Source organism: Marmota monax, unplaced genomic scaffold (assembly GCF_021218885.2).
Source record: "Marmota monax isolate L192 unplaced genomic scaffold, Marmota_monax_Labrador192_F-V1.1 WCK01_AAM20220418_F8-fsc00025, whole genome shotgun sequence".
NCBI classification, from domain to species: Eukaryota; Metazoa; Chordata; class Mammalia; order Rodentia; family Sciuridae; genus Marmota; species Marmota monax.
This window is the reverse complement of record NW_026691950.1, coordinates 2,524,819-2,540,155: the sequence shown is the minus strand read 5'-3', so window position 1 is coordinate 2,540,155 and position 15,337 is coordinate 2,524,819. Positions and strand designations below refer to the sequence as shown.

At 39.6% G+C, this 15,337-nt stretch overlaps 1 long non-coding RNA gene across 1 annotated transcript; it reads right to left on the bottom strand.

Moving 5' to 3' along the window:
• Positions 1 to 406: 406 nt before the first annotated feature.
• LOC124090849 (uncharacterized) lies at positions 407 to 6,486 on the bottom strand. The gene is made up of 4 exons (XR_009226644.1): positions 6,237 to 6,486; positions 5,525 to 5,586; positions 1,084 to 1,239; positions 407 to 703 (listed from the first exon to the last, which is right to left on the bottom strand). It is a non-coding gene; the product is annotated as an uncharacterized LOC124090849 (long non-coding RNA).
• Between the last annotated feature and the right edge of the window lie 8,851 nt (positions 6,487 to 15,337).

Genomic DNA, 15,337 nt, shown 5'->3' with positions numbered 1-15,337 from the left:
GATGACAGTTTAAAAAAATAAAATTGGAATAATATAATGAATATACATAAAGGGCACTCGATATATACTTGTTCAGTATTTTATTTCGGGCTCTGGTACTTACTAGTTGTATGATCTTAAATAACTCTTTTAATTGTTGAATTTTACTGTGTTCTCATCTACAAAAAAGGGAAGGGTAGACTAACTGAATGGATAAGATATATATATATATATATATATATATATATATATATACATTTATATTTTATATGCTTATTCAGTTATACATATTGTTAATGTTAATTACATATTTCTTTTCACTTTCTTTTTACATGGGCTACTAGAAATTTTGATATTTTACATGTGGCTCCCATTGCATTGCTACCAGTCAGCACTGGTGAAGTATCTTTGTCCTGGAGTGCTTCCAAACTTCTCAACCACCTAGGCCAGAGGCCACATCCATGAAAAAGCCCAAATCTGCAGTTCTTCTCTGACCATCTCTTTTTAGGAACCACCTGCTCTTGCAGTCTCCCTGCTGGAAGTGTTCATTCAGACACCTTTCTTGGAGATATTCCCAAGTACTGTCCCATCTAAAACTTTCCCTTCCCAGAACTTTCTTCTTGGGCTGGGGATGTGGCTCAAGCGGTAGCGTGCTCACCTGGCATGCGTGCGGCCCGGGTTCGATCCTCAGCACCACATACAAAGATGTTGTGTCTGCCGAGAACTAAAAAATAAATATTAAAAAATTCTCTCTCTCTCTCTCCCACTCTGTCTTTAAAAAAAAAAAAAAAAAAAAAAAAAAAACTTTCCTCTTCAGCAGGATGCTTAGTTTCAAGATGTTGATAGATTCCGAAGGCTTAGGAACCATCTACTATAAATGCATTTACCTTTAATTTTTTTTTTTAACTGAGGATCAAACCCAGGGCTTCGCCCATGCCAGGCAGGTGCTCTACCACTGAGCCACATCCCCAGCCCTTGCATTTAACCTTGAATAAATCACTCTAGCTGAGAGAAACCAAGCTCAAGCAGTGGCGATTTTGTGCCTAATCACACAGCTGAAATCCTTTTGTTAGTGGCACAGAATCAAATAGACTGTCACCATACCTTAGTAACTGTCCCCTGAGATCCTTGTAGGTCCTCTCTGACGTTGAGATTCCACGGTTCACACAGGTGTTCTTGGTTTAGCTTCCAGCCATCTCATTGGCACAGTTGGCCTTTCTGTAGGAGATTTTTTAAATGATGCTGGGAGACAATTAAAGTCTGTGGAGGATGGTAGAAGAAGAGTCCCAGATGTTCGTGAGAATAGTGAGAAAGGAGAGTGAGTAGAAATGCCCTAAGGGTCTGTGCTGTGAGGTGGAAGAGTATTGGGGGACAGCAGAGCTGGACTAGAACACAAGGTTGGGAAAACACTGCATCTCAGGGGTGACATTTATAGGAAATACCAAAGATATACATTCCAATAAGGAATGCCAAGAAGGGCCAGGCCTGGTGGCTCCCACCTCTGATTCCAGCGCCTCGGAGTCTGAGGCAGGAAGATCATGAGTTTAAAACCAGCCTCAGCAACTTAGTGAGGCCCTGAGCAACTGAGAGAGACCCTATCTCTAAAATATGAAGAAGGCTGGCCTGTAGCTCAGTGGTTAAGTGCCCCTGGGTTCAATCCCCAGTATCCCCCCCCCAGAAAATACGCTAAGAACAAGTAAACTATTTAAAAACACAGGAGATAATACAAACCAAGAAAACCAAAAGGGAGGGCTGGGGATATAGCTCAGTTGGTAGAGTGTTTGCCTCACATGCACAAAGCCCTGGGTTCAGTCCCCAGCACACAAAAAGAAAGAAAAGAAAACCCGAAGTGAAAAGTATATGAACTTTTTGAAATGAGCGAATGTAGGAAGGAAAAGAGGGAGCCAAAATCTAGTCTTCTAAGAACACTAGATGTGAAGAGCTGAATGCACCCATTAAAAAATAAAAATGACCAGATTTGGTTTAAAAGTAAGATTCATAGTGTGAATCCAACTGTATGGTAACTGACGTGTTTCAAGTATCAGAGAAAATCCATGCAAAGAAAAGGAAAGCAGGGCTGGTACTAGAGACACCAGACTGAAGAAATGAAGACTGAAAGCACCCAACTAGATAAAGAACATTCTGCAAGGATATAAAGTTATGTAAATAACTTTTAATTACAAAATGTACATTTTAATTACAAAATAAAAAGAACAGCCAGGCGCAATGACACGTGTGTGTAATCCCAGTGACTCAGGAGGCTAAAGCAGGAGGATTGTGAGTTCAAAGCCAGCCTCAGCAAAAAGTGAGGTGCTAAGCAACTCAGTGAACCCTGACTCTAAGTAAAATACAAAATAGGGCTGGGGATGTGGCTCAGTGGTCTAGTGCCCCTAAGTTCAGTCCCAGGTACAAATAAATAAATAAGTAGAACAAAGTTTCAAACTGATTTTCCCCACACACCTACTTCTTTTCCTATTTCTTATCCTATACCTATTCACGAATGAATGAATGAATGAATGTGTTTTGGATTCTTTTCATAGGAACATATTTGTCTGTCTGATTTCAAGGTAAGAAGTCATTTGAATCATGTTTTATTTTTATGTAACAATTTTATTGAGGTACAATTTACCTACTATACGATCCAGATTGTACTTATTTGAAGTGTACAATTCATGCACAGAGTTGTGCAACATTCACTTTACCATATTTTAATCATTGACCCTCAAAATCTCCTGTAATTTTTAGCTTTCACCCTCACAATCTCCCTAAGACCTAAGCGATCACTGATCTATTTTCTGTCTCGATCAATTTGCCCACTCTGTCCATTTCATATATGGAATCATACAACATGCCATCTTTTCTGTCTTCTTTGACATAGCAAAATATTTTAACATTCATCTCTATCATAGTAAATCTCAGTACTATATTGCTTTTCCTGGTCAGTTAACATTGCATTGTATTAAGATTCCAGTTTGTTATCCATTCCTCAGATGATGGACACATGGATTTCCTCTACTTTTTTGCTATTATGAATAATGCTGCTATGAACATTCATGCACCAGGTCTTTTGTGGACATGTTTTCATTTCTCTGGGATGTGTACAAAAAAAATGAAGCAATAGCTGGATCAAATGATAACTTGTATGTTCAACTCTTTTAGGAACTTCCAGTTGTTTCCCACAGTAGCTGACCATATTACATTCCCACTAACGGTGTATGTGGGTTAATTTTTGTTTCTACATCTTATAAACAGTTGCTATTTTTCTTATTTATTTTTAGTCTATCCACTGTGGTGGGTGTAGAGTAGTATCTCACTTTTTTCTCTTTTTTTAACTTTATTTCATTTATTTATTTTTTATATGATGAGAATTGAATATGATGAGAATTGAACCCAGTGCCTCACACATACGAGGTTAAGTGTTTTACCACTGAACCACAACTCCAGCCCCTATCTCACCGTTTTGATTTGCATTTCTCATGACCAAGTGAAGTTGATCCCGGATCTGTAATTCAGAATTCAGTTTGCCCTCGTGCAAATATCAAGGTTTATATCAACCACAACTTCTTAGAATTTCTTCAGCTTTTCAAATTTAGCAAGATATTATTTTCAAAGAACAAGGCCCCAGTTGAAATCAGTATCTTTTTTTTTACATGGGCGGTAATTATCAAGAAAGCATTTTTTTAATAGGCACTACCCTTCTGAATTAGCACATTGCTTTAAAATAAAACACAGAACACACTTTGTCCACCTAAGCACTTGTGTCCTTGAAAACTATTAAAATCACTTACACATTCTTTGCAGCATTATACACACACCCTCATGTGTGAAGGTCACTCAGCTAGCAGCATTAACTCCACTGATCCTTTATTAAAGTGGATACACATTTTACACAGGAAACTCTCGTTTCTTTTGGCTAGTATATTATGTCTCTCAATAAAAATATGAATGAATGTATTTCCCCCATCCATTAATTGAGATTTTTAAACTTTTTTTGACAGAAGAATCACTGCCTAGGGTTTAGGCTTCAAAGTCTCTCTTGCTAAGCTTTGTGGTAATATTTTCATTGTGTGAGGATGGTGACTTGATTGATATTAGGTTTGTGGTTAATGTGCCTTTTAGTTTTGTGGACAGCAACAGTTGTCTTTGCCACTCTGTTTCATTTCTGCTAATAGGATAGTTTTTTAAAAACCAATATTGAAGATGACTCCAAGGTTGTAATTCTTGGAAGTCTGAGTTTGGTCCAATCTGAAACACCAACATTAGGCTAGAAGATCATATTCTAGAACATCATCTGTTGACCTCTAATTACAGGTTCATAGAAGAATATTTGGCTGGGGGACAATGGGCTTTTAACTGAGGCAGTCTTCACAAAATCATTGATGGGGATAAATCATTAAGAAAAGGATCCTATTTTTTCTCAATTTTCTGGGAGATTTGGCAGTAGAGTATCTGAATAATTGTCCTTCAGTGGCTGCCTGCCCCTTCCCTTCCCCCCTCCTTCTTCCTCCTCCTTTTCTTCTTCTTCTCCTCCTCCCCCTCCTTTTCTCTCCCTCCCCACCCCCCTCTTTTTTTTTTGGCAGTTCTAGTGATTGGACCCAGGGGTGCTCTGCCACTGAGCTACATCCCAGCCCTTTTTTAGTTTTTATTTTGAGACAGTGTCTCACTAAATTGCCTTGTACTTGGAATCCTCCTGCCTCAGCCTCTGGAGTTCCTGGATTACATGCATGTATCACCACGCCCATGATATATCTCTTTGAGAAAAAGAGATTATTTCTCTGAGGTAGTGCTGGTGTTCGGAAACAGCACTACTCGGTGCAAACCCACACCAGCAGGGAACAGGAGATGAAGGGCAGACGGCATCCTCCACTAGGTAACTAGGACTGAGATTTGCAAACAAAATGGTAGGAAAAGAAGGAGCCTCCCCAGCCTAGAAGTTGTTTTTCATTCAGGTAGCACTTGGTTCTTGAACTCTGCTTATTAGTTGGGTTTTTGTTTGTTTTCAAATTTCTCAGGTATTGTTTGTTAGCCTTGGTCCACGGGTAGAATCTAAGGCGATCTTAGATGAAAACAGTAAATTTTAATTTTCACCCACCTCTAAATAAAATTTAGCATTTCCTTCAATAATGAATGTAGGCAAGGAACCAGAGTAGTATTAGATGTACCTGCAGGTTTTCATTTAAAAAAAAAAATAGGTCTTTTCATATCCCATTACTGCTTTTGCAGATATCTTAGAAATATCACTTAAGCAATTTTAAATATATGGTAGTCATTAGGACCCAGATCATATCATTTAATATGTTAACAAGGAAGTACATATATTACTATATATAAAAAATTATTATATATTTATTATATATAACATTATATACATATTATATATAAATTATATATGTACATATAGATGCTTATTTTATTCACTTAAAATATTACTCCTGGGGGCTGGGGATGTAGCTCAGTGGTAGAACACTTGCCTAGCATGTGCGAAGCCCTGAGTTCAATCGCCACTATTGACAAAACAAAAATAAGCAAAAAATATTAAGCTTACTGGTAGAGCCCATACTTCACATGCTTTAGGACCTCGGTTCCATCCCCCAGCATCAGAGAAACCTAAAAATTAAAACATAAAAATATTATTCTTAGAATAAATAATGAGATCTATGGTGCAAAAAAATGATGAAAATCCAGGCAACTATAGGCTTAGGAGGACTAGAATTTGAAACGTTTTGGACAGGGATCTCCTAGTTGAGGTCACAGTGCCCTGTTCCCTTTACTTCCTGTACTTGAAGGGGACTGTGCCACTTTCAGTATCCACAGGGTGGCAGATCCTGGTTAGCTCCGGTCCAGAAGCTGATCTTGACAGGTGAATTCCTCCTGCCAACCTGTAACTAGCTTGAAGGCTTTAAAGAAAATGCAGCTTCTCAGAATCTGCCCAAACTAGGTTAGAACTAAAAGGGTGGCCCTTTGCCAGCCTGGTTCATTTGGAAGTCAGATTTTCCATCTTCAATCCAGACACCGGCTGTGGGACTAGCTCCAGAACATGCTGAATGCCTCCCCAGCTGCCCTCTACCACTGTTACTACCTGTATTCCTTAATTTGCCCCTAAGTGCTCTGGGAAAAATTATAAAAATAGTGGCCACTTCAAAATATAAGTCAGAAGTGTAAAAAATAAACTGATGCTGAAGGCAAGAGTTTTTTTTACAGGCAACTTCATTTCTGTGTTAGACCAAAGCAATGGAAAGACAAAACTGATCACTTACTCAAGGAAAAGTCAACCGTGGAACCCAGCGTTCAGCTAAATCACATTTCAATTATAGTTGTCTATGGCACACAAAGTGATCTGGCAGGTAAAAGGTTCAACTTGCTGTGCATTAATTACTGCCAGGTCCATCTGGTATTTCTAGTTTTTTATGTTTGTAGAACAAAAGTTGAAAAGGAAAAAAGGTTTCCTTGTTTTTGCTCACTTTAAACAGAAATGCTGTGTGTGACAAAGAGTTTGCTTACAAGCAGGAACTGCCTTTCTGATTAATGATTTATCTGAATTTTTACCCAGGAGATAATAGGTAAAGGAGGATTTTCAAAAGAGGAGCACTGGGTTCCAGCCCTAATATTTCCCTGGCTTAAACCAATTATGGTCTGTCTCTCACTGTGCTCTGATTTCTTCAACCTATTTGACAGATATTGTGGGAAGAAATGAAAAGAGGTGGGTGATAGAAAATAAAAGTGTGAAGTTATTTCAGTTTACTGGAAAGTTCCATTGACGTATTATTGCAAAAATATATGTTTTAGGGGCTAGGGTTGTGTCTCAGTGGTAGAGTGCTCACCTAGCATGTGCGAGGCCCTGAGTTTGATCCTCAGCACCACATAAAAATAAATAAATAAAAAGCCTGACTGTCCTTTAATTAATAAATAAATAAATAAATTTAATTTATACTACTAATAGTTTGCCTTGCAAATAGTAAGTGAATATTTATTGATTTGCATTTGCTTAGCAGTATTGCTGCTTACGTTGAAAGCATTTTATAAGAAAGTATTAACTAACTAATTAACTGCTATTAATTAATTTTTTAAATGTTCTTTGGTAGATTGTCATATAAAGAGATCGTAGTAGGCTGTTGCCAATGAAGAGACCATTAGACTGTGCATTCCTCTGAAGGGGAATATAGTTGTCCCTCCACATCTGTGAGTTTCACATCCCTAGATTTAACCAACAGTGAATTGAAAATATTTTGAAAAAAATTGCATCGGTACTAAACATGTACAGACTTTTTTGCCCCTTATCATTCTTCCCTAAATAAACAGCATAACAACTATTTACATAGAATTTGTCTTCTATTAAGCATTATAAGTAATCAAAAGGTGATTTAAAGTACCGTCTGTGGATGGGTGCACCTAAGTTATTGCCATTTTATATAAGAGGCTTAAGCGTTGTTGGATTTTGGTACAAATTCCGCATAGATACTGAAGGACAACTGTGTAAGAGAATCTGTTTACTTCAATATATCCGAAAGCTAGAATAATATCTGGCACATGGAAAACCCTAAATAAACATTGAATTATATAAGAGAAAAGCCCAATTAGTAAATCTTCAAAGTAATGGTGTATTAATTATGTAATATTGTACACAAATTGTCCATTTGTGGAGAAGATTAAAGCAAATCTTTGTTTTAAGTCCTTTAATTCCAGATTGAGACAACAAATACGGTAATTATTATAAAATGTAAGCTACTGTTCTCTTCTCCTCTTTCCCTTTAGTTTAATATTTGCAGAATTTACATTATTAATGGCATAAAGTGATGTGGCAGAGGAGAGGAAACATAACTAATAGAAAGAGGAGAGTATTGTACTTTGCCATGGTGTCAGAGCGAAGGCCTCTGGAGTGGTGATCTGTACTAAACATGCACAGATTTTTGTGCCCCTTATCATTCTTCCCTGAATAAACAGCATAACAACTATTTACATAGAATTTGTCTTCTATTAAGCATTACAAGTAATTTAAAAGATGATTTAAAGTACTATCTGTGGATGGTAAAGCAGCCCCTGCTCATGATCTTAAATGCCCCTTCCCCACAGATTATTAAATTATCTTCTTGTGGCTTTCATTATTTTCATTTCTTTCAAATTGGACAAAACTCATTTTTTTTTTGCACTACTAAGATTTGAACCCAGGGCCTTGTGCCTGCTAAGCAAGCAGCTCTACCACTGAGCTTCATTCCAGTCCTTTTTATTTTTTATTTTGAGACAAAGTCTCACTAAGTTGCCCAATCTGGCCTCAAACTTTTGATCCTCCTGCCTCAGCCTCAAATAGTAGCTGGGACAAAGGTCAATGCCACCATGCACAGCTTGATTTTTCCATATTCTTTAAGGAAGTATCTTCATTCTTCTAGGTCTTGCTTTCATCCTTTAGGATTGGGGTTGCATACTAACAACTGAAACTCAATTCTACCTTACCACCTATTTTTATCTGGCCCATGTGTTAAGGATAGTTTTTATATTTATAATAGTGGAAAAAAGTCAAAAAGCAGAATAATATTTCATGGGCATAAAAGGTTATACAAAATTCAAATATTAGAATCCATAAATAAGGTTTTATTGGAACATAGCCAGGCTCACTTATTTGTTTTCCATAGCTGCTTTCTTAGCACAATGGTAGCATTGAGTATCATGACAAAGAGCATGTGGCCCTTGGTGTCTTAAAAATGAACTAACCGGCCCTTCACAGAAAAAGTGCACTGAATCCTCCTTTAGGTTGTTTAATGGATGGAAGAACGTTCTTAACTATATGAAATTGAAATATATGTAAGTGTTTAAATAAATGAAAACAATTTCAGATTATTTCCCATAGACTATTATATTTAAAGACTATCAGGCATAGTCATTAAAGTAAATTTGGTATGACAAAAGAATATTCTGAATCAAAAGTTAAAATCTCACATCAAAAATGTCCTGGCTGCTTCTTTCAAGCACTATTTCATGTTTTAAAATTGATATTCTAATATTCTGGTCTCAATGAGAATTTCAACCAGAAAGAAAGAAAGAAAGAAAAAAGAAAGTTGAGTCAAAATCAGTTCTGCCTGATAGGGAGTCAGAATGGAATTCTTGAGTTGATTAGACCTAGGTTTCAATTTTGGTTCTACCACTTATTACCCAGGAAATGCAGAACTTGACTTCTTTGAGCCTCAGTTTTTCTCCTCTGTGAAATGGCAGAAAACATAATTAAGTCTAAGGCCAAGTCAGGACATCAGGGCACCACAGGCATTAATTTGATGCCTTTATTTATTTATTTTTATAAAAGACAAGTTCTTGTTGACCTTGAACTCATGATCCTCTGGCATCAGTTCCAAGTGGCTGGATATTTAGATGAATGTTTAAAATTTTCTTGCAAAAACTTTTTTTGAATTGTCTTTCACTTTATGGTTTTTCCCATCATTTAAAACTGTCAGTCTCCATCATGCCAAGGATTAAGTTAACTTATATGGATTTATTTATTTACATTTAGTTAGTTAGTTATAGATGGACACAATACCTTTATTTTATTTTTATTTTTATTATTATTATTTTTTAATGCAGTGCTGAGGATAGAACCCAGTGCCTCACACATGCTAAACAAGCGCTCTACCACTGAGCTATAGTCCCAGCCCTGGACATATTTATTAAGCCCAATTCAAAATATATTTTAAAGATCTTTTTCTTTTTTCTGCTTTACATGTCTGCAAAACATCTCCCATCTTGTTCTTGTCACTGTGTGCTAACCTATATGGGTGTGTATGCATAATTTTCTGAAATGCACTATTTAATAGTGAACATATTAAGCTTTTATAATTTAGTTGATAGAGGACAAACTGGTCTTCCTCAGTAAAGAACACCAGGGCCAGGCTTTGTTGACTCCAGATTTGAATGTCCTCTGGCTGTCTTAGGCCTCAGGATTGGTATCCTGTGGTACTTGAATTTACAAGTGTTCCAGATTCCTGAAAAAAACATTGCATTCGTCAATTTTCGATTATTACAATTAAATAATTGAAGCAGAGTAACTTTATAAAGGAAAGAGGCTTATTCAGCTCACAGTTCTGGGGGTTCAAGGGCAGGGTGAAGGCTTCATGGCAGACAGCATCACAATGGCAGGAAGGCAACCAGAGATCCAGACAGTGACAAGAGCAAAGGGAGGGATGAGGCTGGCTCTTTTATAACAACCTCTCGCAAGAACTAACTGCACCACTTCCTTCTTGGCTATGCCCTCGATGGACTAGCCAACTCCCACCAGGCCCACCTCTACCCACCCCCAGTACTGAGATTGAACCCAGGGGTACTCTACCACCGAGCTCCAGCCCCAGCCCCTTTTTGTAGTTTTTAAGACAGGGTTTGTGTAAGCTACCCAGGATGGCCCACAAGGCCCCACCTCTTACATGTCCCACCAGATCTCCACGTTGCTACGCTAGGAACCAAGCTTCCCCCACATGAGCTCTTGGAGGACAAACCATATCTTCATGGTGGGCACCAATGCCACACTGGCAAGAATTGCCTTTGATTTGCATCCGAGGTCTTTGTACGGTCTGATAGGATTTGGGGCCAATTTACATTTTTCCTGTTGATTAAGGAGTTGAGTGTGGAAACCGGAGTTAATCAAACTTGAGTTAATCATTTATTACAACGATATTGTAGGATGGCCTCCTTGAGCTGAATCATGGTTTAATCCTGTGAGGATTAAATAAGATAATATGTACTCACAGAAGGTACTCTCAAACCACACGTGGCATAAAGTGGGCACTGAAAGAAAGGTGATTGATAGAGTCATTGTCATCCTGTTACAGATATCTCCTTAGATATATAAGATATTTCAAAATACTAGGGAGATGTGAAAGGTAATCTGTAGAACAAACTGTCCAGCAGAACCTTCTGCAATGATAGACATGCTTTATACCTGTGGTAGCCACTAGTTACATGACATGGGATATGTATCTGTGTGTGTGTGTGTGTGTGTGTGTGTGTGTGTGTGTGTGTGTGAGGGTTGAACCCAGTGCCTCACACATGCGAGGCAGGCACTTTACCACTGAGTTACAGCCCCAGCCCAGGTATTAAACTCAAATTATTTAAACTCAAACTAATTAAAATTTACATGTGTGGCTGAGCTACCATACTCTATGTGTATATATATATATATATATATATATATATATATGTATATATATATGTATATATATATAATACACATACACGCACACATACACATTTTAAAATAATTTTTAGAGCAGTTTTAGGTTCACAGCAACAGTGAGGGAAAGGTACAGAGCTCCCAGTTCCACACCCTCTCATACATATAGTCCTCCCCGACTACCATCGTTACCAATGTCCACACCAGCGTGGCACATTTGTTAGTAATGTTGAACCTACAATGACAATCGTTATCACCCAGCACCCACAGTTTATGTTAGGGTTCACCAGTGGTGTTGTTCACTGTTGGCTGGGCAAATGTGCCTGATATACTGTCCTGCAGAGTATTCCTACTGCCCTGGGCTCTGCCTGCTCATCTCCCCACCCCTGCCACCTCTGGCCACTCTTGACTTTTCATGTCTCCACACCCTGGCCTTCTCCAGCAGCCCACACAGCTGGAATCCTACACAGGTGGGCGTTCCATGGCCCATGTTCACTTCCCACAGTACCCTTCAGATTCCTCCATGCCCTTCCCTGGAGCAGGCCTGTGTTTCACAAGACGTTTAATGTGCTCCGTCATCATGGTGTGGGGAAATGAATCAGAATCATAACACTTAGGGAAGGTATTACAAAATGTCACATCATAACTCATTAATATCACATTAATATTCATCCCCAAATATATTGATATAGTTTAAAATAAGACTGAATGAATTTCCAGTCTTAGTGAAATATGAGCTTACTTCCAGAATAGAAATAAGTCCCCACGGTGGGTTCAGTGGTGAGTTGATTTTTATGGGCCACATTTGATGGGTGAATTAACTAATTCCACAGACTTGTGGAGCCTCTAGGTAGGAGGTGTACAAGAATGAACTGGACCGACCCAGGGAAGGACAGATCGGAAGTGGGAAGGCCTTGGACTAGAGAGAACTGAAAGAGGCCCATCATGGCTGGAGGAGATAGAGGAAGAGAGAGAAGCACAAAGGGAAAGAAGGTGGGCAAGGACTCAGCCCAGCAGGACCTTTCAGGCCAAGAGCAAGCGAAAGCCATCGAAGTGTTTCAGCTTGAAGATCGGGAATAGATGATGACAAGACCAAACCCAGCATTTTAAAGAATCCAATGACTAGAAACAAATAGACAGAAACCTGTCCAGGGAGATTCATTAAAATCAACCTGGAAAATACGAGGGCAACTGAGTCAGACACCAAGTCTGCCGAGAACAGGTTTCACAGTCCAAAGCATAGCCCCAAGAAGTTTTCCAACACAACAGCCACAAGAAATCTATTTAAAGAGCCAGATCCTACCATGTTCCTGCTCAAAGCCCTCCAGTGGTCTCCCACCTCCCCTGAGCCTGGCTTGGGTCCACAAGTCTGCGTCCTATGATCTCTCCTGCCCCGTCTCCTGCAGTTTTACCCCACCTGCTACTTCAACCCCACTAGCCTCCTCGCTAGTCCTTAAACGTGCACAGCTCTCCTTGGGGTGAAGTCTTTTCACTTGCTCTTCCCTCTGCTTGGAATCCTGTTCCCTCTGGAGTTCTCTTCCTATCCGATATCTCCATGGCTCCTTCTCTCATTTCCTTCAAATCTCTGTTCAAAAGCCATTATCAGTGCTCAGCACCTTATCAACCTCAGCAACCTGTGGAAGACCCTACCACCAGCCCTGCTATGGTTTGGGTATGGTTTTAGTTTGCCCCTCAAAATTTTGGGCGTTGAAACCTGGTCTTCAGTGTGGCAATGCTGGAGGGTGGTAGGATCTTTAAAAGGTGGGGCCTAGTGGAAGTTGGTTTGGTCACTGGGGGTGCTGCCCTGGGAAGGAGTTAGTGTAGTTCTTTTGAGACTCCCCGAGCCAGTTCTCATAAGAGTGAGATAATATAAAAGGGAGAGCCTGATCCTTCAATCCCTCTCTGGTTTCCTGTCTTGCCATGTTACTTCTTACTTGTGTACATCCCCCACTACTGTCATGCCATTTACTATGAGAAAGTTACGGAGAGTGGAGTATGTACACCAGTACCATGCCTTTGAACCTTCAGAGCTGTGAACAAAATGAACCTCTTTTCTTTATTAAGTACCCAGCTTTGGGCATTTCATTATAGTAGGGGAAGCAGACTAGCACAAGTCCCAACCAGTCCCTTTCCCTCTTATCCTGCTTTCCTGTTCTACACAGCACTTATCACCATCAGGCATACCATCTATTTATTTGCTTGCTAGATGTTTGTCTCTCCCCCCTAGACTGTAAGCTCCCTGAGAGCAGGGACTTTGACTTGTTCCCTGCTATATCCTCAGCACCTGTAGGTGTTCAATAATTATTTGTTGAATTACTGAATGAATCTCAAACTTCTTCTCCAGTTCGCCTCCTGTAGTTTGGCAAACCAAGACTAGCACTTCATGTTCTGCTACTTCGGGCAAAAGCTTCCTGGCTCCTTGCCTTGGGGCAAGTTCCAAGAATTGTAGCCAATCTCTCCCATCTTCTACTTCTCTCCCCACCTCAAGTATCTACAAGGAGTTATGCCAACTCTTCACCCAGGACTAACTCTCCAGTGCCAGCTCCCCTCTCCTCGCTCCTGTGCTTTACCAGAGAATGAGAAATCAGGCCAGGACAGCTGGGAGCCATGGGGGTTAGATGGAGAGGAACATTTGGTGGCTGTCGCCCAACTGCAAAGCTTTGGAACCTCTCCAAGGTTGCATACATGGCAGCTGCTGCCAGACTGTAAAATTGTCCCGCTGTACACCACATGAAGTTCACTGCCACCATCCACTGCATAGGCCACCAATCCTGCCAATAAGTACCACTGCATTGGTTGAAGCACCACCTGTCAAACTCCCCTAGTCTACTCGTTACTGTTTTGTTAATTTTAGAGGAAGGAACTGAAAATTGGCATACTTAGTCTTTCTCCATAGCTCTAGTATTTTCCTTTCCTTTCTTTGTAACTTTATTTCTTTTCTTTTTGTAAGCATAGCATATAGAAAAAAAGAATGTATTAGGATACAGAGGGCTGGCTGAACCCCAGCTTTGTTAGTTTGTAGTTCCCCAGCCACAGGAAAGTTACTAACCTCTACTGGCTTCAGTTTCCCACGAGTACATAGGAACTACAAGTCTGCTCACCTAGCAGGGACCATGAGACAACCACAGGTGCATACTTTGTGAACTCCACTGTACTGTTCCTATGTAGAGATTGCTATGATGGGCTGGGGATGTGGCTCAAGTGGTAGCGCGCTCGCCTGGCATGCGCGCGGCCCGGGTTCGATCCTCGGCACCACATACAAACAAAGATGTTGTGTCCGCCGAAAACTAAAAAATAAACATTAAAAAAAAAAAGAGATTGCTATGAATAGAACCATAATGGTTGCAACTCTCAAATGCCCTATGAATGAAAATGTGATTTCCCTTTACCTAGTAATAAAAGGAAAATTCAACAGGAGTGAGGAAAGAAACTTCTATGCATTTGGAACTTGGCATTCCTATGGAAACCTCCAGCCCACTTTGTGTAGCCTGTAGAAGAGAGAGATTCAATTATGGGTATGTTTTTATGGCATGGAAAATTGACTACCTTTGGTAATTTAAATTAATAACAACAACAACAACAACAACAAAAATGGGTTCACCCCAGTCGAGGTGACTAGTTTACATACTTAAAAAAAAAATGGTTGCTTTATATGTGTGAATGCTCATATTTATAGGAGCTCATTTGAAGTAGGTGTGCATCCAGATATATGCTTTAAAAATATACTCTGAGGGCTGGGGATGTAGGTCAGTGACACAGCACTTGCCTAGCGTGCATGAGGCCCTGAGTTTGATCCCCAGCACTGGAAAATAGACACACACACACACACACACACACACACACACACACTAGGGAGGCAGAGGCAGGAGGATTGCAAATTTGTGGACAGCCTCAGCAATTTAGTGAAACCCTGTCTCAAAAAATACAGAAAAGGGTGGGGAGAAACGTGGCTGGGGATGTAGCTAGGTAATAAAGTGCCTGTGGGTCTGGTCCCTAATATAATAATAATAATTTTAAAATGGTGGGGCTCAATGATGGAGCATTGCCTAGCATGTGTGAGATCCTGGGTTCCATCCCCAGTACCGCCCAAAATAATAAGAATTATTATATATGTACTCCACATGATTTTACCTAAGCAAATAGTTTAATTAAGATTGACATGCTAAGTACAATGTTATGAAAGAAGATGTCATCATCTCTGCTGAAGACTAT